Raw genomic sequence first — 27,248 nt, 5'->3', positions numbered from 1 at the left:
GATCTCTTGGTACCACTCTCAAGATACAAGTGGACCGAGTATGGATCTAATTCAATATAGCAATTCTTTGTTTCAAGCAAGTTAAAAAGCCTTTATCAAATAAACACATGTGGGCATCAGCCATATTCCCTCTGAGGTGACCAGAATCACCTCAGGTGACCCATCCCCAAATTCATCAGAATGTTTTCCCACCCTTACCTCCCTCCCTTTTGCCTTATTAAAACCTCACTTAATTAATCACAGCCTCCCCTTTGTATTCTCAATTTCTGCCTCTTTTCTGGTTCCTTCTAGTCTGTGGAAAGCCTTAACCAACTAAAAAATGAAAACACAAACAAAACAAAAAAACCTCCCCCTTCTCCTCCTCTATCCTACACTTCCCTTCCTTTTCATAGCCTGGCTTCCTGAAAGGGGGTCGGTCTATCATGCTCACTCTATTTCCTCACCCATTCCCCAGCCCACAACAGTCTGGCTACTGCCCTCACCATTCCCCTGAAGTTAGCCTTGCAAACTCACAAATGATCTCCTGGTGGCTTAATTCAATGGCCACTGTATGCTTCACCAACTTATGTACTAAAATTGGAAAGATGTGGACAAGATCATCATGGTCTCTGGGAAAGAATGACAAGCAAATGCATGCAGCGTCTCATATTTTTATAGTAGGAACTCATTTTGTTATATACAGGCATATATCTAAATACGGAATATATTTGCATATAGAAAAAGTCAGGAAAGATATATTTCAAAAACTTAACAGTAGTTATGATGTGTGGTGGGATGTAGGTCAATTCTTAAATTATACATAATTATATATGTATATTTTTGACCTCGTGTATGTATATGTATGTATTCAACGTACCAGTACATAAGGATCACATATTCTATACCTAAATAAAAATAAATATCACCTCAAAATATCCAGTGGCCCCTTTTCTCTTCATATATTACTTGACATCTCAGCAGTATTTAACAATATTAACATTGTTCTATACCCTTGGCTTTAAGGATATCACTCTCTCTTGGTCTTCCTTTACTTTCTTGAATCCTGTTCTTAGTCTTCTTGGTGGCATTCTCTTCTATACCCATTGTCCCTTGTCTCTCCCTGTTCTATACACAATCTCTGGGTAGTTTCATTCATGTCAATGCTTTCATTATGCTGAAAACTCCCACATCTATTTCTCTAGCTCAGAGCTCCTGTCTCAAATCCAGCTTCCTATATACAACCATTTATGAGGTTTCTAAACACTTAAATTACCACACTTGAAAATGAATCCATCATCTTCCACTCCAAATTGGTCCAACTCCTGTATTCATAGGTAAGTGAATGGAACCACTACCTAAAGCCCTGTCAGAAATGTAGATGTCATTTCTTCTTTCCTTTTTCTTATATCCTACATCAAAAGGCTCATCAACCCTACTAAATTCTATTTCCAGTATTTCAAAAATGCCACTTCTTTTTTTCTCTATCAACACTGCCTTAATCAAGGCTCTCATCATTTCCTCCTTAGATTATTGAAACAGCCTTCAGTTTCAGCCCCTCTATTTCCTCCTCTGTTCTGCAGCCTTAGTGGGTTTTCCAAAATATGAATGTGACCATGTCACTCTCTGCTGAAAGTCTCTAATGACCTACGGATAAAGCTGCAATGGCATTTACTGTCCTCCAGGATAGACTTGTTGCTCAGAATTCATCCAGCTTTCATCCGAAGTCTTAGTGAACTGAAATCTATTCTCCAAACTTTCATATTCTCTGACACCTGCAAGCCTTTGCGCCCGTCACCCCATCAACAGGGAAGCTCCTTCCCTGTGTTCTGTACTTGACTTATTCCCAGTTAGCTTTCTGGACTCAGCTCAGGCATCATTTCCATCCTTGCTTTGACATTACATCATACTTCCACTCAGTGCTATAAATCACACACTATTGTATTGTTCATTCATTTGTCTCACTAGAATGTTGAGATCCTTGAGGTCAGGGCTAAAAATTTAATATTTCTTGAATAAATACATAAGTATATGATTGGCATAAAATAGGCAGCCACTTCCCAGCTGAAATGATGTGAGGGAGATGTGAACCGAAGTCTCTTGAACAAATTTACCCACAAAATATTGCGGTGTCATTCTTCAACAGTCACTAAAGTAAATATAGGTGCATCTAAATGTACTTGTTCAACCCACTACTGACAGCTTATTGAGCTCAAAATTCAGAAAAAGCTCCAGGGAAAAAAAAATCAGAACTTGAATAAGAGCCATCAACACTAACAAGCATAAGCTTTTCTTTCTTTCTTTTTTTTTTTTTTTTTTTTTTGAGCAGGCACTTGTCTGGCAGGCATGCCATGATGTAATGAAGGGAACACAGTGCAGGCAGTGGGAAAACCAGTTTCTGTTTATATCTTTACCTTTTATGAGTCTGAAAGAACCAGATGGACTTCTGTATTCCCTTTAGTACTAAAATAAGTAATTATAATATTTCAGTGTGGATGCTTTTCTACAGGTTACTTGCAGTTTTTATAATACAAAACATGATAGACTGACTACCCATGTACAATTACGTGAGGGCTTAAGGGATTCCTTAAGGATTCCAAAGTAATCTTTGCTACCCAAATTTAAATACTATCTTTCACGCACTGGCATTATTGGCTGCTCACAGGAAGGCACTAACAATGGCTCTATACTCAAGAGAGATAACCTGGAATCAATGGGTAGAACCCTGGCCCACACTCATCCCTCTCTTCTGGCCAAAGACAGGAATGAAAGAAATGTTCCCATTGACTGGATGGGAAACAAAGGAAAATTATGGCCTCAAGTAGCAACAAAGACATAATTATATTTAATGCATAATAAAATTAATATAAAAATACTACACTGAAAACACATCTTCCTCCACTAACCCCTCAAAGCCTGCTGAACTTTCTCTTAAACACAATTGCAACTAATTCAAATATTGTGTATATCCTCAGGACTGGGTAAAAGTTAGATCCTTCTCCAGCCCAAGAAAGACAATCATAATTATTCTATGTCCATTTTGTGCAGTTCTACATAATGGGAATTTTCACCTTGGCATTTCTTAGTTCAAGTCTGAGTTTGTTCTCAAATGAGATCTGACAATCCATCAGCTGGGAAGTTCTGGGAAAGGTTTTCCTGAAGGACAGACAGGCATGTTACTCTCCCTATGCACAGTTGTAACTACATGTGATATGCTTTACCAATATGTGACAATAGGAGGAGATAATGACAACAGCAGAGGATAACAGGTTAGAAGGAAGAAAGGCACTTGGTCTTTTATGACAATAATATATTAATTTAGTGAAGACTGAAACCACCCTGGCTTTACAAATAGTACAGGCATACCTTAAAAATATTGAGGGTTCAGCTCCAGACCATAATAAAGCAACTCATAACATTTTTGGTGGTAAAGGGTCTTGCCTTCAGATTGTAAAAAATGCAATACCTATCAAGTGCAATATAACAAAGCATGCTTATAAATACAATTTTACATTATTTGCAGCCAAAACCATCCTAATCTAATACTACTTGCTGTTTTCAAATAGCATTCCTTGTGTAGAAATTGGTGGACTGGTGATACACATGAGGGGGTTGACAAACTACAGCCCCCATGCTAAATCTGCCCACCTCTGCTCTTGTCAAAACTGTATTATTAGAACACAGCTACTCTTTTTTTGTATTGTCTATGGTTGTCTTCCTGCTATAATAGCAAATTTGAGTAGTTGGAATAGAAACTGTATGGCCCACACCTGAAAATATTTAGTATATGGCCCTTTACAAAAAGTTGCCAGCCCCTACTCTCCACCAGTAGATCTTAACTGGGGTTGTATCACTCAGATGTTTTCCAGGGGCCATTATGAATGTCCCAATCATTGTGAAGTTCTATGAGGCCTGGGTTGTCTAATGTCGTACAGGGTTACATTCCCACAATACAAAGCATGACCCACCCCAAATGCTAACAGTGATCCTATTGAGAAACACTACTAATGTTCACTGTAATAATCCTGACCTTAACTGTCTGCCATGTCTTGGGCCACATGAATTGACTTTTACATTGCATCTGGCATCACGAGTTTGATGGATTTACCAGCACAGGTAAAGAGCAAAATAGAAGCATACTAATGAATACAATATTAATCCTCATGAGGTATATGTGAACCAATTACAGGAAATGCATTTATCATCATTTTGAGGGATTTTTCTAAATTAGAATTTTCTGTTTGGGGCCTTGTGTGGAGGTAAACACAACATTCTAAGTTTTATTCTAAAGTAAATTGGCTTTGCACACTACTTTTATTGAAGCATATTTTATTTTAGACTTGTGAATTTTTAGGTGCTTTCTACTTTACAGAGTGGTTATAATTTCTTTAGAGTTACTTTTATGCTAAGCAGTATTTTATAAATTATAATAGTTATTCTAATTCCTGTTTAACAAAAAGACCTTAAGATGTTTTACTGGAAAGAACTAAATCAGCCTTATGTAGAGATCTAAATTTGAAAGAAAACACATGCATCCGAAACTATTGTGAGTATTTCACAATTGAGAAACACATACCCTTAGCTACATAGTCAGATGAAACATGAAAATCAAAGAGGTTTAAAAATATGTGCATTACAATTCAAGGGATATAAAACAAATCTATCTTCAATGGAATACACCATATGTTCAAGAAATCATAATTCACCTAAAATTGTTACTTCAACCAAGGGATTACAAAACTAACAACTAGAAAAACCTGCTGAGACACTGCTTCAGGTAAGACCAGATGGAGGAAGGAGGAAGTGGCTCAGAAAATGGACCATTTTAGAAAATAACCAACCAGCACTTCAACTTTTTAGATTTGAGCCTATTATTTCTTTCCTACTTTGGAGACTATACAAGGCAATAAGAGGAAGGCATTATAATGGGTGCTGTGAACTTCCTAAGTTCCAGGTATTTTCCCAGTTTACTAAACCCTGTGGTGTTGAAAGTTAGGATTTCTTGTATATGTATAGAATAAAACTACCTAACACTCTTCTTAAATTTTCAAGAAAAAAAGCATCACCAACTCCTCTGTTATCTAAAATGGAAACACTGTACTTAAGAAAATGTTCACTATGTACCAAGCCCCCTGGTTAAACAGCAAACATTGCTAAGGTACTTCCTGGGAGACACGCAGTGGTTCTATGATGCTGAGCAGCAGGAAAAATCATTTCAGCTTGGAGAGCAAGGATAAATTACCCCACCCACAAAAAGGAAATGTGAAATGACCCTCCTCTGGGCCTACAGGACATAGATCCTGCCGAACAAGCATGGAGTTGGCAGGGAGAATACATGCGGGACTACACAGTAGACATGTGGATGAATGAACAGACAGGTAAGAGCAAAATTAGGAGATAGCATATAAGGTAGACAGCATTATAAGCACAGCATGTGGGACAAAAGGAAAACCACCAAAGTGACTGTGATTAGAGGGAATGCTGAGGAAATACACCAGAGATACGGAGGACCCTGATACAATGCAAAAGAAAAAACCAAACAGAACAAAAACCCTGCCATGGTACACACAGAACAGGATCCCACGGCTTGGAGAAAAGAACACAGCCAGGTCCTCAGCCTGCACAATGAAGGCTGAGTTGAAGGAAGAGTTGTAACCAGTTTGCAGAAAGAAAGAAGTGGAAATTGTTATCCAAGTACATAGATTACTCATACTTTATCTTTATCACATAATTTTCAGTTTAATTATGACAAGCTCATCCATTTCAAAAAGAAATATTCTGGTTGTAGAAAGGAGTGAATGCCCCCACTTAGCATCATTTAACATGTGTACCTGGAACCACGCTCTGATGTCTCCATCACAATCAAGGCTCTAATGCCAAAGAGGCGAAAGTTTCATAAGTGGTGCCACTCAAATTAGACTTTGAATTACAGAAAATCATCATAGAAATTGGAGAAAATAGATGATATAAACAGAAAGAGAAATTAGCTCCACTCACATACTCAATACACTTTCGGGTACTTCATGCGAGACTATTCATCATAGAAAGCTTTTCTTTAAAATTGGGACCAGCATGTACACTGTTTTAAACAACCTGCTTTGCTTGTTGTTTCTTTTACATTGTAGATCAGCTTTCGATGTTACTCTGTTTTGTGTTTAAATATCTGCATAGTAAGCTATTTAATTTTCTTCCCCTGTTGTTTGTATTTAGACATACACAGTGTCTCCTCATTGTTGGAGATGTGCCTGAGCATTAACTCATAGAGGTGACTGAGTTATGACATGGAGAGGTCAATGCTATTGCAAGATTAGTTATGCACAGTTCCCAAGAGGAGGAGGCATGACATGTACTGCAGGGCCACATGGAGAAACACCAAGGTCAGGAGGCAAGAGAGGGAAAAGGGAAGAGCAGAGCCCAGAGCCACTACTGTGGTTTCCAGGGGCAGGAATGGCTGAGGTGGGACAGGTAAGTCAGAGTAGGTTTAGAGTTGGGTTGTTTATTGCATAGTCACAGTGAGCTCTGAAATACAGGGGTGATCCCTTGTTTTCTGGTACCTGGCCCCAGGGTGATTTAGGGCAGAAGAAAGAATGGCCTGGTGTGTAAGCATTAGATAAAGGAGGAGGCTGTAGACCTGAGCTTGGAATTGTTTGTAGACATGAGCTTGGAACTGTTTGGTTTACATATAAAAGGCATGCTCCTGGGCAGGTTGTTTACTATCTGTAGGAATTAGCTAGCCCTGGGAGGTACAGTTTCCCCAGGACTAGCAAAGCTCCAAGATGTCAAAACCTTATGAAACACAAAAAATTAGAAAAGAAAACATGATTAATATATTCATACAAGCAGATACCCAGGAAGCTTCCCTTCAGCAGCATTTCCTCCTTCTATCGTCTCCCAGGACACTGGGGTTCCATTCATTCTGATTGCCGTGGATGCCTTCAGCATCCAATCCCATTCTTTTGTACCCAACCTCTGGAATTATTGCCATGATTAACTCAAATCTAGGTTCTTCTAACACTAAAAAAGGACCACCAAAATGCTCTCAAGATCACAGCATCTGAAAAAGCATCAGTACAGGTCTAGGAATCAAGCACTCGTCAGTCTTCTGCACAGAGAGGTGTTTTGAATGTAAGTGAGCACTACAGCTTTTGAATTAAAACATTAATTTCGTATCTTTCACCTCTGAAATTCAACTTCCAGTCATTTATCTCGCTGATAACATTTATAAAACATGATTCTCATGACTCTTGTGTTCAGTAATAATACTTGAGCAACCGCAAACGCCAATGCAGCTGGAGCAGAGGGGAAGAATGAAGGGGAAGGGGAAGGTGGGACTTAAAAACGGGGAAGGGCATAGGTCATAAGAGGGCACCAAAACAAGGGCAAATATCTGGGCTTTGTTTCAGTGCAAAAGGAAGTAAGTGTGGGGTTTTCAGCAGTGCCATGATCAGCTTATATCAATTTTTACTATATCCTTCACCATTTGCCCGACTAGTCCAAAGACAGAGTTGTTGGACAGCTGTGCTGCATGGGAAAGAGGATCAAGCTGTTGCCTGTGATGAGAGAGTAAAAACTCATGAAAAAAGTCTGAGAAAATAGAAATAATACTTTCAAGTTGAAGAAAACAAAATTAATAAGAAAGTTTATGAAGGCTCCAAAAAAGTGAAGTCAGAGGTTATCTAAATGCTGCAGGAGAAACAAATTCCTTTGGAGAAAATATCACTTCACAAAATTAAGTGGTATTCATGACTGAAATGAGAAATCTGAGAGGAGAAATCTGAGAGGAGAAATTTCTCCTCTAGTTCAAAAATAATTCAGCATGGACCACACTCAAGAAAAATGTCATTAGTTCTTTAAAAGCATGCTTAGCCTTTCAATAAAATTTTCATGAACAAAAAAATTCATTTGTTCCACCACTCACAACTTCCTTGACTTCAGGCAACCTCACCAAGTTTAGATTGTTGTGGATTAAATGTGGTTTTGAAATAGGAAAAATCTACATCTAAATTATCAATTAAGTTCCACAAGGACTTTCCAAGAATGACTTCTAATCACAAACATTCTATTTTAATAAATCTACACTATGTAAATATATACTCAACCTATTAAGCAAAGAATTCATCATTACATTTTGTAACAGCCTTATGATTTGGCATAGTGTCAAGGCTATTCAAGAAATAGTATGTTTCCCCTCATTAAGCAGAATGTCTATTTAAAAGCACGTTTCTAAGACATCAAAAACCTTGAACAAGAAATGTTAACACATTCATGATGTGCAGCTAAACATTACATAAACTAACAATAGACTCCAAAAATAAATCATCAATAGAGTATGTTTAGACCAGGAGTTACTCATGTGAAAAACTTCTAAATCATTTGAACCACAAAAGATTAACTGTCACAATACACTAGAATGAAATTCTATGACATAACAAGGAGGTTGACCACATGCACACAAGACAGACTTTAACTGTGACATGACTGCAGTGAAGGTACAGCCAGGCTGAAACAGTGAAATTGCACTTCATCTATTCCATTTGTCACACAGTCTTGGGAAATCTGCCCCGAAGAGGAAGAGGCAGGCAGCACTGTACAGGGTATTTATAGGATGATGCTACAAACTTGAAGTACCTCTGAGAACACAGATATGTAGTTTATTACTATTTGTGGCAAACTCCTTAACACATTTCAAACAACTCTGTTTCATACGCTAACTGGTTAATTGGGAGGGGCAGTAGCATTGCTGAAATAACTACAAACATAGGCATTTAGAGTAGGAAGAAAGCTGGTTTTTTTGAAACAACAGATTCTTTATTGATGGCAAACTTATCCATATCTGTGGAAATGTTTTTTCATGTTTGAGTGGTGACCTCATAAGGTGATAAGGCCAAAATACACTCCCAGAGCAATGGCCCCCAAACTTCTTCCATAGAAGCAGCCCTGAAGAGAAGCAGTTACATGAAAGGTAAGACCCAGGGACAGACGATCTTGGAAAACTGGCATCTGACTATACAAGTTTACCAAGCTCAGAACCAATGTTGAGGGTCTAAACGAAAAATTATTAAATATTTAAATTTTTTCCTCATAATATCTTCATAAGTGTTCTGGAAATTTTCCTTATTGTAAACGTCTCCATCACTCTGTCCCCACCACAGACCTCTCCATATAGAACTCACCACACTAGCCCCAGAGCAACTACTCAAAATTGCTATCCAATGTTGTGTTCCTAACTGGAATCCTTCTGAGATCTGCTTTCCTGTCCTATCACATGGGCTGTTCAGCACCCAGCCCTGCTTTGCTGTCCACAGTGCTCCTCTTGCCCCCCCATTCTACACTTACTTCCCACTCAGGTATTTTTAAGAAATATTTTTTACTTCCCTAACAATTACCTGTGCTCTACCTATCCATGTCTTTCCTACCTCCACTTCCTGTAGCAACCACTGGCCTTTTTACTGTGTCCATTGTTTTTGCCTTTTTCAGAATGCCAGGTAGTTCATACCTTACATAATGTAGCCTTTTCAGATGAACTTCTTTCACTTAGCAACGTGCATTTACGGTTCCCCCATGTCTTTTCATGGCTCATTTCTTTTTAGCACTAAATAATATTCCATTGTTTGTAGGTACCTTAGTTTATTTCTTCACTCAATCACTGAAGGATACCTTGGTTACGTCCAACATTTGCCATTATGAATAAAGCTGCTATAAACATCTTTGTTCAAGTTTTTGTATAGATATTAGTTTTCAACTCCTTTGGGTTCATACCAAGGAGCAAGATGGCTAGATTGTACGGTAAGAATTTGCTTAGTTTTATGTAAAAAATAGTGCCAAACTGTTTCTCAAAAATGGCTCTACCATTTTGCATTCCCACCAGCAATGAATGAGAGTTCCTACTGCTCCACAACCTCATAGAATTAGATGATGTCAGTGTTTCGGACCTTGGCTATTCTAACAGATGTGTATTGTTATCTCAACGTTGTTTTAGTTTGCATCTTTCAGGTGACATATGGTGTGGAGTATCTTTTCATATGCCCATTTGCCATTTGTATATCTTCTTTGAGAAGTCTGTTAAAATCTTCAGCCCATTCTTTAATTGGGTTTTTGTTGTAGTTGTTTTCTGATCATTGGGTTTTAGAATTTGTATATTTTGGATAATCGTCCTTCACCAGATGTTTCTTCTGAAAATATTTTCTCCTAGACTGTGGGTTACCCTCTAATTCTCTTGATATGGTCTTTTTCAAAGGAGTTTTAAATTTTAATGAAGCCAAGTTTATTTCTGTCATGGATTGTACCTTTGATGCCATATAACTATACCCGATGTCAGCTAGGTTTACACTTACTATATTCTAAGAGTTTTATAGTTTTTTATATTTAAATCTATGATTCATTTCGAAGGGTATAAAGTCTAGATTCATTTATTTGCATGTGATGTCCAGTTGTCCCAGAACTATTTATGGACAAGCCTATTTTGCTCCATTGTATTGCCTTTGCTCCTTTCCCAAAGATCAATTGACTATATTTATGACCATCTATTTCTAGGCTCTGTATTCTATTCCACAGATTCATCTACCTTTCTTTGTGGTTCTATCAGTTTTTGCCTCACATAATTTAATGTGCATACATGTTAAAAATTGTTGCATTCTTAGAGAACAAACCTCTTTATCTTTATATAATGCCTTTCTTTAACCCTAGTAACTTTTCTTATTTTGTAATCTGCTCTGAAATTAATGTATCTACTCCAACTTTCTTTTTATCAGTGCTAGCATGGTTTGTTTTTCCCCACATATTCACTTTCATAGATGTGTCTGTATCTTTAAAGTTGGTGTCCTATATAGTTGGCTAGTACTTTCTGATTTATTCCAACAACTTCTGTCTTTTAAATGGTGCATTCAGACAATTTATATAAAAAAAATAAATAATATAGCTGGAGTAATATCTACTATGGTCATTACTGTTTTCTTTTTGTTGCTATTACTCTTTGTTCCTATTTTTGTGTTCAACTATTTTTCTGCCTTTTTTGATTTAAACTGAGCATTTCATATGATTCCAGTTTCTCTTCTTTCTTAGCACATCAGTTTTATAGTTGACCCTTAAACCATGTGGGGTTTAGAGGCACCAGCACCATCTCCCCTCCCACTCCTGTCAGTTGAAGATCTACATGTAGATACTCATCAGCCCTCTACATACATGGATTCCCAACCACACACTGAAAATACAGTTGGTCCTGGAAATATCCAGGTTTGAACTGCACAGATCCACGTACATGTGAATCAACTCTTCCTCTCCCTCCCCTTCCTCCTTCCCCTTCTCCTCCTCTTCCTCCTTCTTCTTCTTTTCCTCCTCCTTCTTTCTTCTCCTTCTTTCTCTATTCCTCCTTCTCTTTTTTAGTGGTTTCCCTGGACTTTGCAATTGTATTTTAATTTTTAACCATTTTAAAATCAATCTGTTTGTTGTAACTAGTGAAAATGAATAAATGTTTAAATAAAAAGTGAAAAATGTGCCCTAGCTGGCGTGGCTCAGTGAATTGTGTGCCAGCCTGCAAACCAAAGGGTCGCTGGTTCAATTCACAGTCAGGGCACATGCCTGGATTGAGAGTTAGGTCCCCAGTATGGGGTGCACAAGAGGCAACCACACATTGATACTTCTCTCCCTCTCTTTCTCTTCCCCGTCCCCTCTCTCTAAAAATAAAAATAAGTAGCTTTTTAAAAAAGTAAAAATGTTATCCCAAGCACATTCTACCATTGTCTCACTTATGAAAAGTATGGAAACTATCTAATAAAAATAGTTCCCATACTTTCCATATGGACTCTTCCTCTGTCTTTTCTAGCATATACAAAGATAAACAATATGTATTTATTGATACAACTTTGGGTTTTGCTTTTTTTATAAAAATGAGATCATAGTGTGTAGAGTAAGTACTCTGCAATTTAGCAATATATAATCAGCTGCTTTCAGGTCAATAGAAGAAAACTAGATAGTCTTTTTTATAAATATGCAGTGAACAGTCTCTTAGCTCCCAGTGTTTATACATTATATAATCACTGTGCCTGAATGAAGGCAGAACATGACTTGCTTCTAGGTATCAGAATACAACAAAGATGATATGTGTATGTGATTATGTGCATGTGACTATGTAATAGGACTGTGAACACCTTCCCTTTGTTGGCTTTGAAGGAGCAAGCTGCCATGTAGTAAGCTGCCCTATACAGAAAGCCATGCAGCAAGAAGCTGAGTACAACCCTTGACTGGCAGCCTGAGAGGCCTTCCACCAGACAGCCTCTGAGGAACAGTATACTGCCAAAAAACAGGGGAGCCTGGAACTGAGTCCTTCTCTCTGTGAGGAGAAAGAGTTCTAGGTGACACCTTGATTGGAACCTTATCAGACCTTGAAACAGTGGATCCAGCTAAGCCATGACGGGATTCCTGATACACAGAAACCATCAGAGGATGCATCATGGTTTTGCACCCCTACTTTTATGGCAATATTGTTACACAGCAATGAAAAACCAATATGCTACATAATCTTCTATAGTTTGGATGTGCACAGTTCATCCAAACATTCTACTGAGACATTCTGGTTTTCAGGTTTTGCTACTACAAACAATGCTGTAATAAGTAAGCATCCTTAAAGATCTTTGCTTATTTCTATGGGATATATTCCCAGAAAATAGCATGCATATTAAATAATAAGTGAAAATAAGCAAAGATCTTATAAGTGAATTAAATAATAAGTGAAAATAAAGATAATCTTTATTTAAATATATGTTCATCATACCTTTTAACATTACTGGTTTACCTCTTTATTCTCCTGTGCACTGATTTTTTTTTTAATCCCCAAACAGGTCTCCTTTTTTCCAATCAACACCCTACAATGTTTTCTCCATGCTACCACTAAAGCGGGCTTTGTAAAATTCAAGTAACTGTTTCATTGTGCTTCTTAAATCACTTCATTGGCTTCTCATTGTTCCTAGGGTAAAGTCAACACTCCTTACTACTGCTCATCTGCCTGTCATGACTGGCCCCAGATTTATTCTGTCAGCCAGAAATCTCACTATGTCACCTGTCAGATATGTTCACTGTGATAGTAAAGCCATTCTCAACTTCTTGAAGTTACCATGTGCAAATTTTACCAGTCCTTTGCATGTGTAGCTCTTTTTTTCTCAAAAACATGCACTTTTCATTTTCAGGCTCCATTTTCCATTCCCTGGGCTAACTTCTAATTAAGGTTAAACATTAAATTTATACATTGCTAATCCTGTAAAGCCTCACCTGAAGTCCCTGTTCTGAGATTGCTGCTTCCCCCATGTGATTTTCTGTATTTAAATGCAAAGCACATCCTATTACCATTGAAGATACGAGGGCCACCTCCTAAGGACTATTTACTGTCTTGTAGGAAATGCTGCTTAAAGAAGTGAGTGCCAAGATAAATCTTCTGGCTAACAGACCCCTTAGGAGATTTTTCTCACCATTTAATGAAAGCAGATGAAGCAGGGAGTGAGTCAAATGCCCCTCCTAACACACACATACAACCTCTCGTTCCCTAATTCCCCCAAACTGTGTCAGAAGGAACATAGATCTCATCCAAAAAAATCCAGGAATCTCCAAACCTGTCACCCAACAAGAATCTCTGAAGGTTTCGCAACTGGGGAATTTAGCTCATGAATTAACCAAGTGCAAGGGACAAACATCTGCACTGAGACAGCCATCAGTCTCAGTTTATCTATAGCACAACACCAAGGAAGTACCTGGATAAGTGAGGTGGTTGGTGCCTTGAGACTAAAGCCAAGGTGTCAGCATTGCCACTACAGTCAACAGTGTGGCCCTGATGCCAGTGATTTTTACTCCAGGCTAAGGAGCAAGAGCCCCTGATGTTTCCAGGTCCTAGGATCTTCATACTCCTCCAGGCCCCTCCACAGCATGTACACATGCCCAGGAAACTGACTCTCTCCATCACAGTGACTTTCAGGACTCTTTGACACCAACCCACAGTAATGAATTCACTTTTCCATTTTCCATACTCTCCGAGGCCACAAAAACATATACCCATATACTCAAAATAAAAGTTTCAAAGTTTCTCTTTTCTATTTTATTCTAATTTTAAATGATCATCAGACCTCAATATATCAATATTATGGCCAACTAATATGTATCTACCTCCTCGGTAAGAAAACACTAACTTTTTTTAAACAGGTGTTAAGTATCTTGTTTACAACTATTAAGAGCCATAATTTTTCGGTTCTCAATTACAGCAGTTATCATCACAACTCATTACTTGTTCATCAAACACATATTGAATGGGCCTCTGTTATATGATCCAAAGGATCCTCTTTTCATCAGCTTTTATCTTCCTGTGTACTTCATTTTATAATATCAATCCACCAATGGTTAAACTCTAGTAATGCTGAATTTAATTAAAGTTACTCTCTACTTTTTGCTATCCAGTGATCCCACTGCTGGGATTATACCCTAAGAATCCACCAACTCAAAAAAAAACTATGCCCTGGTTGGCGTAGCTCAACAATCCCACAATCCCAATGTGGACTGAGCGCGGGCTGCGAACCAAAGTGTCGCAGGTTCGATTCCCAGACAGGGTACATGCCTGGGTTGCAGGCCATAACCCCCAGCAACGGCAACGGCACATTGATGTCTCTCTCTCTCTCTCTATCTCCCTCCCTCCCCTCTCTAAAAATAAATAAATAAAATCTAAAAAAAAAACTATGCACCCCAATGTTCATAGCAGTGTTATTTACAATAGCTAAGTGCTAGAAACAGCCTAAGTGCCCATCAGTAAATAAGCGGATCAAAGAACTGTGGTACATTTACACAATGGAATACTACTCAGCAGAAGGAAAGAAGGAGCTCCTACCCTTTGTGACAGCATGGATGGATCTGGAGAGCATTATGCTAAGTGAAATAAGCCAGGCAGCAAAAGACTAATACCATATGATCTCACCTATAGGTGGAACCTAAGCAACAAAACAAACAAACTAATGATCAAAATAGACCCAGAGACATGGAAATAAAGAACACACTGACAGTGACCAGACGGAAGTGGGGAGAGGGATAATGGTGAAAAGAGAGGTGCGGGTCTAGTCAAGGACCATGAGTAAAGGACGTGTGGTAACAGGCAAGAGGGTGGGGACTGACTGAGGGAGCAGGGGGTGGGCAGTGTTGGGGAGAGCAATGGGGGAAAACTAGAACAACTGTAATTAAACAACAATTAAAGAAACGAACTGTGAGTTATTTCCACAAACACAGCAATTTGCAGACTCTTACAAACTCTTTTGAACTTGGTTTGTACTCCTTGTGTGTGCCTTACCTGACATATGTACCTGCATTGAACCTGGGACTCCTACCCCATTCTCAGTGCAGCTGGCACATATTGCCCTAAGAGCAATAATTATGCTTCACCATAACTGCATGCATACCCAACTTCTGAAGAAAGAACAAGAGCCATAGAGCTAACCCCATTCCCATGTCAGAAATCCCTTTCCCCACCCTACACACATACCCATACAGTAATGCTGCACATTATGCCATATATCTTGCCATAACTATATATAATTATGATGCACTTCTATCTCCCCTTCTAGAGTATAAGCTCTACAAGTACAGAGAATTGTGTTCCCAGCATTTATTCTCCCAGGATCTGGTGCAGAAGCCAAAGCACAATAGGTTTTCAATAAATAATGATTGAATGAATTAACTAATTAATGCTCACTGCTAAAAACACCTGGTGACTTACCTTCTCCAGGTTAGTCTTAAACCAGCAGCATCTACTTTATTGAAATCCTCCCCACACTATCTTTCCCAAAATATCTTCTAAATCGTGTGTGTTCTGAGTTGCTCTTCTTTTCACATTTTTCAAATGCTTCTGGTTTGCTTCATCAGCTTCTCTCACCTGGTAAACATTCTTCAATTTTAATTACATGCTTATTGTGGTGAATTACAATTGAAGTAATTTTAGAAGGTGAGATATTTGCTAACTATAGAGAAAAAACTAATGAAATTCAAGTATCTTTCCCTATTATCCAAATTTACATCTGTTTGCATAGCTCTACTTAATGAATATAGCTATTTTCATATCCAACTGAATCTCCAATCTTTGTCTTGTTTCTGTTTAAAACTATCTTCCCCCAGAAATCAGGAAATAATCTTTTCTTTTTTCAAACTAGACTTGTTAAGATCTTCCCTCACATTTGCTATGCAACGAAATTAAAACATACATTGAGAGTTTCCCTGCGAAGTGGAAGAACAGTAAGGAATACAGTAAGTGAGGAGACAGAGGTGAGAGAGGAGAGAGGAAAGAGAAACGGGGGTTGGGGGAGAGAGAGAGTCTTCCACATGGCTCAAGAATTCCTTCACAGCTGATGAAGACCAGCTTATGGTGATTCTATTAAAGAATGCCTGAGAGAACAGACTGGTACAGTTTCTGTCAAAGCTCTAATATCCTTTATTGCAAAATCTTAAACAAAGTAAAATCATGGGAAAATTAATCATTTAGTTCCTTCACATATTATTCAACTTAAAATGATTTTCCTTTTCTTCAATTTAGTGTCAATCATGACAATTTTAACTTCTGGAATAAAAAATGTTTACTTATAAAATAGATACATGCATCCTATTTTTTGCACACTTGTCTACAATAGTGGAGTTACTTTAAGATTAAAGGTCCATTATTCTAATAATTTTAATAATTTTTCTAAGAAGCACACATAAAAGAATTTGAGAAATCTGCAATGATTATAATTTTTGTGTCTGGATTCATGTAAATTTCAGGCTTATGGTATTTCAGGATGACGTTCTCATCATCATTTACTTGGGATGGAAAGAATGGATGAATTGGGATAGTAGAGACTCTTATAAGAGCCTGGAAGTACAGAAGACTGACAAATAAATCAAGCCATTGGTTTCATTTCTATGTCACTGTTTTAAACCCTTCCTGGACTACTTGCTTTTGTAGGTGTATATGCTCAAGACTGTATGAATCATGCAGCCAAGCCTCCCACAAAATGTAATAATCACAATTGCACAGGAAGCGGACAAGGACAAATGTCTCACCATCAGAAAAATGTCAAGTACACCTATGAGGGTCAGAAAATACTCTTAGTATGCAATAGCTAACATACTATTATTAGTTCAAGAACAACCAAAAACTTTTCTTACAGCAAAAACAAAATGTTGATAGATATGATTCATGAACATCTATCTCCTACATTCACTTCTAAAAGGTTTATTTAAAACAATAAAAATCTATTAAGAGGGTTTTGCAACAGTATTTACTGAATTCTAGTGTTAGCCCTAGCTTAGTCAGTCATCAATGAGTCACAGAATTAGCAGGCAGCTAAAAAGAGATGCTATTCTGAGAAAGAATAATGCCTCATTAAAAATGTTGCCTTCTACAACTCAAGGCATTTTTTTAAGTTTATATATGAGTGGGAGTGAGGTATCCCATAAAGTCTTGGCTACCAAAAATCTCCATCACATCTCTCTCTCTCTCTCTCTCTCTCTCTCTCTCTCTCTCTCCCTCTCTGGCCCTGACACAGAAAGTGTCTAGGTCTTTGAGTCACCCTGACAGAGCCAGCCAAATATAGAAATGCCCACGTTGAACTCCACTTGCATTGAAATAAACTGAAATGAGGGGTAAGGGAATGAATATTTATTAAGCATTTAGCTTCCTTAATTAATACATCAACTGAAAAATTGTTTCCTATCATTATTATTTAGATAAATGTTTGTTCTGTTGTGTTTCTTTGCTAGATGGGATGTTAAAAATGTCATTTATCAAACATCCATATTTTCATCACAGTTTAAAGCTTCATTGCATCAATTCTATCTCTTTCTTTTAAAGAGCTGTTAATTTATTCCAAGACGTTACATTCTATCTGTATGATGTTTTCATAGTCTAATGTATCCAGCCTGGAAAGAATGAAAGCTTCAGAAAATATAAATAAGAGAAATACTGGGGATTTCACAAACAAAACAGAAAATTTTTTTAAATGAAAGAAATTCTAGCCACTGAGTCACTAATCATTTATTAAAGTACATTTATTAAAGTATCATTTAACCAAAGTACATATTTTATTCATATTTCTTCCATTCTGATCTAACTTCATTTTTCAGTTCCAGGATTCCATCCAGGATATGCCATTACATTTAATGTCTCCTTACATTGTCATGTCTCCTTAGGTTCCTCCAGGCTATGGCAACTTCTCAGATGTTCCTCGTTTGTAATGACCTTGAGAGTTTTGAGGAGTACTGGCTGGGTGTTTCATAGAATGCCCCTAATTTAAGATTTACTTGAGGTGTACTCATGATTAGACTGGAGTTATAGATTTTGAGAAGAACACAGATATAAGTGTCATTCTCATCACATAAGCTATCAGTGTGACTTACTGTTATTGATGTTAATCTTGTTCACCTGGCTGCCGACGTGTTCAGCACATTTCTCCCTTTTCATGTTGTAGTCTTTAGAAAAAAACTTGCTGTGTATGGCCCATGCCTAATGAGTAGGGAGACGTGCTCCACAAATTACTGAAAATTCTTCTGCATCAGCAATTTGCCTATCCTCCACCATTTATTTATTTATTCAATGATGTATTCATATCAGTATGTGCTTATGGTTATTTACTTTATACTTTGCATTATAAGCCAATATTACTTTATTTTGTTGTTCAAATTATCTCAGCTTTAGCCACAGGGGGCTCTTTCAATTATCCCCCGTGTTCCTTTGACATGTATCCCAATTACATTTTGTTTTTATTTGACTATTTCCTCACTTTCTGGCACTACAAGATGCTCTAAGCTCAAGCTGTATTTCTGGCTCAAACCTAGAATCAGCCACTTCCCCAAGGAGTCCTGGTTCCTTTTGTTGGAGAACAGTATTAGAAGCCAACTTCTGCATGCTAGGTGTGCTCACTGTTTCTAAGCCTTCTCATCTATCAGAACATAGGACACAAAACATGTATACTAACACATGTATATACACATATCCGTAAATGTTGTTATATGTAACCACTGGAATCTACATTAAACATAATTTTATACTGACTCTTATCCATCTGTCGTCTTCCTCACCAAAATCCACACCCCAGTTTAATCATGAGACAAAAACCTAATGAATCAAATATTCCATGCTCCTTCCATGGTGTGTAATGCAGCAGACAGACAATGGTTTTGGTAGGTACCGCTCACCACGCTGTGTTCTGAAGGCTTCCTGCAGCCGGTATGGTCACAGCCTTCCAGGAGGGCTGAGTTAGCTACAAAGACTTAGTCATTACCTCCGATCAACTGAGGTGACTCTATCACTCAGCAGCTTCTAACAGGCCTTCCTTCCACTCTCTCCTGAACTCCAATTTCTTCCTCTTTCCCATTCCTTTCTCTTCATTTTAAAAATGTCTGACATTCATTCTGCTGTCCAAACAGAGCTAAAGGATGGAGCATAACATTCTTTGTAAAAATGGGTTCAGACTATTCTTCTCTTAAACTGTCATCATTTCACAAGGAAACCTCACAAAAGTCACATTTACCCACATGTAGAAAACAAAGGCAGTCATTGAGTGTCACCACCATGCCAGTACTGTATTCATTAGTTTAAGAAAAGAGGGTTATGGGTAGAGGGCTCACCAGATGCACTCCTAGAAAGGCTGCAGACTAGTCACTTGTCATTCACTGCTGATTACCTGACTGACCTGCCTGCTGCAGCCACCATGTACACAAAGATTAATTTTTAACACTCTACTCAATTTGATATTGCCCAATCTGATACCCTGAACTTGTCCCATGTGAGTGTCTTCCTCCATCACTAGTGCCTGCCCACAGGCACCAAAACTGTAGAGTCTGACCTTCAGATCACTTCAAATAGCATTTTCCACAGGGCCCATCCTTGAGGATAAATAGTACATTTCCACACCAGGCCTTTTAATACAGGAATAAGTCTTGGCTCAGAGTTCTTAGCAATCAGCCTATTTATGTCTCATTTGATATTTGCTGGGAATGTCTGGTCAGGTGCCCTGTTAGGGGGACATTAAGTACTGAGATAAGTAAGTCTTAGGTGTTGACCCTGAACTAAGTCAACTACTTTCCACTGGCAGTGAGAGGCACAATAAATGCATGAATGGAGACGGAGGGGTATGGAAATTTTCCACTGTTTTGACAGGCATGTAGGAATTTTCCAGGTGAAAATTGAGCAAGACAAGGGTGTTCCAGTGAGCTAAGAGCATGCCAAAGGCACAGAAGCAGTAGTGAGTACAATCTGCTTTAGAACAGTAGGGAACTCACAAATTTGGCCCACAAGGTAAATAAAGGGAGAGGAAGTTAGAAGGCTGGAAGGGGCTAAAAGAAATGGCTACAATCAGGATTTTGAAAATCATCAATGGGCAATAAAACTATTGAAGGATATTAAGCTACACAGTGACATAAATAGATTTTCTGCAAATCCAGGCTATAAACACTTTGCTGTTGTGGCTATAGTCTCATAGACCACAACACAGTCAACTTAGAACCCATCACACTGAAAATACTTTTCACTTACTAGGGGAAAAAATCAGAAAGCATAGCATCTTACTCATGTTACTTACTATAGATTGCTATAATTGCAAAAAATGCCTCAAAAATATGAAAATCAAGTGAGTCAGTATAAAAAAAGAATATTATGTTCCTTTCTTTATAAGTAGGCCTATCTGCAATGAAAAAAAAAACACCCCGCTGAAGTCTAGCTTTACGACGTCCTGTATAGCTGTGCAAATCTTCTGGCTCTACATAAGATGCATCTGCTTTTTAAGTCAGTGAGATGACGACAGGCAGGAACTGTCTGAGCCATTTACTAGGAGAAGGGTAGCCACGGCAGCAGGGGTATTATTCATGACAAACCTACTGAAATACAATGCTATATTCAAACACTTTCTTAATGACAACCACTCACCTACAATATTAAGAGGACTTAAATAAGGAGTTGTAAAAGCTTCAGATTCTAATCTGGTGTCAAAACAACTGAAGGTGTAAAGTAAAAATCAGCATTTGTAAAAATAGAAAAGTAACAAAATTCAAAAACTACAATAAATACTGTCAGCAAGGTGCAATGCAGTCCAGGTTAAACAATCCAGTCTTCAGGAATCACTAGTGCAGTGAGATCCAATGCCCTGCTAGCACGGTGACTGTGGGTCCACCTTTGACAGCTGGGGCTTATACCCAATTACTACTCTCGGTGTAGGATCTGGCACTGTGGAACTCTTCTTTTTAATTCTCATCACCAGGTAACGAGAAAATATGCTCATTCTCTTCAAAGCCAACAGAGTACAGGAGTCACCACTCTTACCTTGATGATGCCAACACCCATGTTTGTGCACACACCCCTTTCAGCCAAATGAGCCCCTGGCAGCCAGGCCCATCACTGGGACTCTTGGGAACACCTGTTTTAACATAGGGTTGGGACTTTCAATGCACTCTTGTTCCAATTTACTGCACATCTTAATTTGCTGAATGGAAATTAGGGATTCCAGAAATAAGAAGGGATTGAGATAGATGTCCTGGGAACTTGGGGAAGAAAAACAAGAATGGAAGAGGAGGAACCCACTCAGGAAACATGTATTATAGAACTCCCATTAAAGAACTCCTTAAGACCATACACTATCTTCAGGATTTAAGGAGCTTATCTCAGGCATGTTTTTTCTTTTCTCTCCTTAGCAAATTAAACCTCCTAGTGGCATAGGATTTACATTCTAATAAATAGAAACAACTGTACTTGAACAACAATAAAATAAATAACAAAACAAAATTTTCTTTAAAAATTTTTAAAAAGTAATTGCATACCATTAACCTAAAAATTGGTTAATGAACACTGGCTAACAGAACATTGGGCCAGATCAAGGCAACCCCATAATTATCATAGAAAGATAAATGTTTGCACAGAAAATAAAGGGAAAGGAAATATGGGAAAATTATAAGCAAAAAAATAATAAATAATATATACTGGGAAAACTTATCTCTGAAAAATTCAAACAAAATGGAATCTTCTGAAAAAGAGTTTAAAACAAGCACATGGCACATGTTGTTGGTTGCTGCCTAAAGGACATAGCCCCTGCTCTGTGCCCCAAGCACCAGGCACTCAGCCCTGGCACATCCCTCAAGGTTTAAGGCTTTCCCAACCCATTCCTGTCAGCCAATCACTGGTCTAAGAGGGTACATGTGCACATGCATGCATGGCCCAGCTCTGAGCATAAGGACATATCCTTATCAGAGGGGACATACCAGAGGAGATTTACTGAAGCCTAATTGGAAAGATTTCCCTCTGTAACTGGAGAGAAGAAATCCTTTTTGACACCATCTTCCTTACTAACTGCTTTGAAACCAACTGCAGGACAGGGCTTCAGAGCTCGAAAACTGTAAATTTCTTCGTGATTTTTACATAAAATATTGACATCAACAAACACTATAAGAAAAAGACCCTAAGTATGCTTTCTTTTTATCCAGGAACTAGCTAATCAGTGTCATAAATTAAGAGTATTTAGAATTAGTCACTGTTCAAAAAATTCCCACAAATCTAATAGCTCATAAATGAAAGGAACTCCATAGAGGTTTGCCCAAACTTGAAAATAATCTCATAAAAGTATATAACATTATCAATGATTAGTTGTAAAGCTAAAAGATACTTAAATATACAAACACACTTAAATCAACCATGTAAAAGACTAAATTATCTTTCTACTTTTAATAAAAAATATACAAAAATTATATAATTCTGAAAATGAAGAGGTGATCAAAGGGTATGCAGTCAAAAATGGAAAACATGTATAATTTGTAGACTTCCAGCCAAGACTCAGTTGTAGGTAGACACACATTGCCTCCTCCCACAACCAAAAGAAGGACAACAACAAATTTAAAAACAAAAAGTAACCAGAACTGCCAGGAAATTAAACAGTATGAAAGTCTGGCAACATTCATTCAGATCAGTAGAAAGGGTGGAGATGGGCAGCCAGGTGAAGAGGACTCATGGCAAGCGACAGGCTAGAGGACCAGGTGAGTAGGGCAGATGCTGGCAGACCTAGCAGACCTGGCAGTCCCACATTTATATGCAGATAAACTGAGAGGAACAACTACAGAGTGAGACAGACCACACCACCATGGGTTCCAGCGTGAGAAACGAAAGCCTCAAAACCTCTGGCTGTAAAAATCTGCGGGGGTTGAGGCAACAGGAGAAACTCCTAGTCTCATACGAGAGTTCATTGGAGAGACCCACAGGGTCCTAGAATGTACACAAGCCCACCCACTTGGGAATCAGCACTAGAAAGGCCCAATTGGCTTATGGGTAGAGGTGGAAGTGACTGAAAGTGGGGCACGAGCTGAGCAAGCAACACTGTTCCCTCTCTGACATTGTTCCCTCTACCACATACAGCTCCACAACTCAGCAAAGAGGGTTGCCCCTCCCTGGTAAATACCTAAGGCTCTGCCCCTTACAATGTAACAGGTCCCGCCAAGACAAAAAATATGGTCCAAATGAAAGATTAGACCAAAGCTCCAAAACTAGAACTAAGCAAGGAAGGGATAGCCAATCTATCAGATGCAGAGTTCAAAACACTGGTAATCAGGATTCTCACAGAAATGGTTGAGTATGACCACAAAATAGGGAAAGAAGTGAAGTCTATGCAAAGTGAAACAAAGAAAAATACACAGGGAACCACCAGGGAAGGGAAGGAAACCAGGACTCAAATCAACAATTTGGAGCAGAAGGAAGAAATAAATATTCAACCAGAATGAAATGAACAAACAAGAATTCAAAAAATAAGGAGAGGCTTAGGAACCTCCGAGGACAACTTTAAACGTTCCAACAGCCAAATCATATGGGTGCTAGAAGGAGAAGAGTTAGAGCAAGAAATGGAAAACTTATTTAAACAAATAATGAAGGAGAACTTCTCTGGCAAAGGAAATAGACGTCTAGGAAGTCTAGGAAGCTCATAGAGTCCCAAAGAGGTTGGATCCAAGGAAGCACACACCAAGGCACATCACAATTACATTACCCAAGGTGAAAGATAAGGAGAGAATCTTAAAAGCAGCATGAAAAAAGGATACAGTTACCTACAAAGGAGTGCCCATAAAGCTATCAGCGGATTTCTCAAAAGAAACCTTACAGGCAAGAAGCGACTGAAAGAAGTATTTGAAGTCATGAAAGGCAAGGACCTACATCCAAGAATACTCTATCCAGCAAAGCTATCAATTAGAATGGAAGGGCAGATAAAGTGCTTCCCAGATAAGGTCAAGTTAAAGGAGTTCATCCTCACCAAGCCCTTATTATATGAAATGTTAAAGGGACTTATCTAAGAAAAAGAAGATAAAAAATATGAACAGTAAAATGGCAACAAACTCACGACTATCAACAACTGAATCTAAAAAACAAAAACAAACTAAGCAAACAACTAGAACAGGAACAGAATCATAGAAATGAAGATTACACAAAGGGTTACCAGCAGGGAGGAGGGGGAGAATGGAGGAAAAGGTACTAAGAATAAGAAGCGTAAATGGTAGGTACAAAGTAGATGGGGAAAAGTTGAGAATAGTATAGGAAATGTAGAAGCCAAAGAACTCATATGTATGAACCATGGATGTGAACTAAGCGGGGGAAATGCTGGTGGGAGGTGGATGCAGAGCAGAGGGGAATAGAGGGCAGAAAAAAATGGGACAACTGTAATAGCATGATCAATAAAATATGCTTTAAAAAATGAAAAAGTATAATTGTGATAAATTAGATAGTTAATAAGAATATAATTTAATTTGAGTTAGCTGATATTTGTGGTATTTACCAGTGTTTTAAAATTTATGTTTTGTTGTGACTGTTTCTCATTAAAAAAATCCATATCTCTATTTTCATATTCCAAATTTTTATTCATTTTTCTAATGAGGGTCCCAAATAAGATTTCCCCAGGCTCCAAAGGGATCTTACTCTGCTTATAGCCATTTACTACCTAAAAAATGTTTGCATGCATTAAAACAAGGTTTTTATAGCTTCAGATCAAGCAATTTTGACAATATTTCAGAACAGTGAATATATGCAACATAATCCAAAGGACTTTCTAGTCTGGTCAATTAATAAGCACACAAAAATACTTCAAGTTTATAGTGATTTTCTTGTTTTTCAACACCAACTTATCCATATATTGTGACTAAGCAAAAATAAATATACACATAAAAAGGAGTAGATAACACACTGCTTTTAGTGTTCACCTTATTTTTCAAACCTGTACATCCACTAGTGCAATTATACAATTATATATTTCGTATTCCATCTCTGTGCATTATCTCTTTTACTAGAGCTTCCAGAAGAATCCCTAGGACTTCTGATACAACATTTTCAAGAGCAGATTGCTTGCTAAATTGAATTTAGTATTTCTCTATTTAGTTAATTCTATTTTCATAAAGTTTAGAGTAAATGAGATTCTCTATCCTATCCTTCCTATGAAAAAATATGAATATTCAAAAAGTGCAATTTAGCATACATGTAGCTACCACCTCATCTCTTTTACAATAATGTATCTTTGATAAAGCTCAGTATATTTTAAAAATAACATCTCAATTTGATGAATACTATAGCTCGATAAAACCAAGTTAGTGATTAACAGCAGTAAGCCTAGTTTTAAAAGGGTAGATTGTGGAATCAGATTACCTGCTCTTATTTGAATTCAGATATGCACCTGCTAGCTTGCTAACCTAGGCAAAGTTATTTAACCCGACTATATTTCATTTCCCCAAAATAAACTGATGATGGCAATAAGAGCACCAATATCCTGACATTGCTGTGAATATCAAATGACATAATCATGCGTGTCACTTAAAAAAGAATATGATCATAATTCATGCGTGTCACTTAAAAAAGAATATGGTACATAGTAAACCCTCAATAAATGTTAGCTTCTCTGACTATGAGTCATAATCCCTCTCTATCATTTGGTCTTTAATTGTTACCTAAAGTATTTCAAGTAAAAGCCAAACACAAGACCCATTACCTGAAATACAAGAAAGCAAGCACAAGAAGTTCATCTTGAATACAGTAGATCTGATTCAATCACTGTTGTTATTATAATTATTTTACATAAAGAATTACAGAATCTTGACTAAGGTTATAGAACTACCTTCCCTGTGCCTACAAACTTGTAGCTGATTCTTTCTATAAAAAATACATAGGAAAGGACTGGGACACCACAAAGAATATGTCATGTCCACATTATAAAACTTTTGAGTCTAACTGAAAATAGCATGGTGACAACTAACCCCAGAGAAGTTTGTGAGGCTGATACGCCTTCCTTAGGTTGAGGTTGAAGCTTCACTACAAATTTTAATTTGTACAAAGAGAGATGACTCAGCATGTGTGTAAGCAAGCATTTATTGCTTCAAACATTAGATAATGTTATAAAATGATGGATGTTTTAATCTTAGCAAAATTGAGTGGCCATCTAGAGCATTAGCAAAATTGTCTTTAGAAATTATTTGTGAAGAAACCTATTGAAGTCAAGCCCATGCAAAAAGAAAATTATACCAGAATGGTTTAGAGATGTTACCTCATGCAACACAATTTAAATCACTAACAAATGCCACTGTAGTCCAAAAAAATGTATTAATTTTTATACAAGAATGTTTCTTAAATATATATATTTTAAAATATTTTGCAAAGCCTAAAAATTTATGAAGGTAATGCTGAACAAATCATATAAACAGAAATCTGCCATTTTCACTAATCTTTAACAAGAATATAAATATTAACTGCTCTGACCAGGGATGTAAATCTTCAGTTTTATAAATCATAGGTCCACAATTTCTTTAATTTTAAATGCTTCACAGCAAATTAGGAACTAACAAAAGAGAAGCTAAATCACAATTTTCTATGGTAAAAGTTAAAAATGGGTAATCTATATTAGGTTTTCTTAACATTTTCCAACTTTGATTTATTCTTTAAATTACTAGGTTATTTTTATATTAATATTATAGATATTATAGGCCTAAATTAGTTTTTAAATTGTCATGAAAATATTTTTTCTTTCATGTTCTTATCCCAACAAATCAAGCAACAGAATCTATTCGACACTAATCTGAATTTGCCCCCAAACATCTGAAAGTTAACATTCAATGTGCAATCCTTCAACATGAAAAAAAGAACAATTTTTTAAAGAGTGTACCATATTGTATTCTAGTATGTGAATCACCACTAGTATGTGGTGTCACAAAATGTGGGTCACCTCTATATTAAGGAGATAAGATTTATGAGGTAGGTGCTCATAGTTGGTTTATTAAAA

The 27,248-nt window shown here is 37.5% G+C and overlaps 1 protein-coding gene and 1 non-coding gene across 4 annotated transcripts in view; one reads left to right on the top strand and one right to left on the bottom strand.

Annotated features, from left to right (window-relative positions):
- The window catches only part of CTNNA2 (catenin alpha 2), a 1,115,426-nt gene that overhangs the window by 998,302 nt on the left and 89,876 nt on the right, over positions 1–27,248 (bottom strand). The window lies entirely within an intron of this gene.
- LOC114501118 lies at positions 551–653 on the top strand. The gene has a single exon (XR_003684885.1). It is a non-coding gene; the product is annotated as a U6 spliceosomal RNA (small nuclear RNA).

The sequence above is a fragment of the Phyllostomus discolor genome, chromosome 6, assembly GCF_004126475.2.
Source record: "Phyllostomus discolor isolate MPI-MPIP mPhyDis1 chromosome 6, mPhyDis1.pri.v3, whole genome shotgun sequence".
NCBI classification, from domain to species: Eukaryota; Metazoa; Chordata; class Mammalia; order Chiroptera; family Phyllostomidae; genus Phyllostomus; species Phyllostomus discolor.
This window is presented reverse-complemented; position numbering and strand designations above follow the sequence as displayed.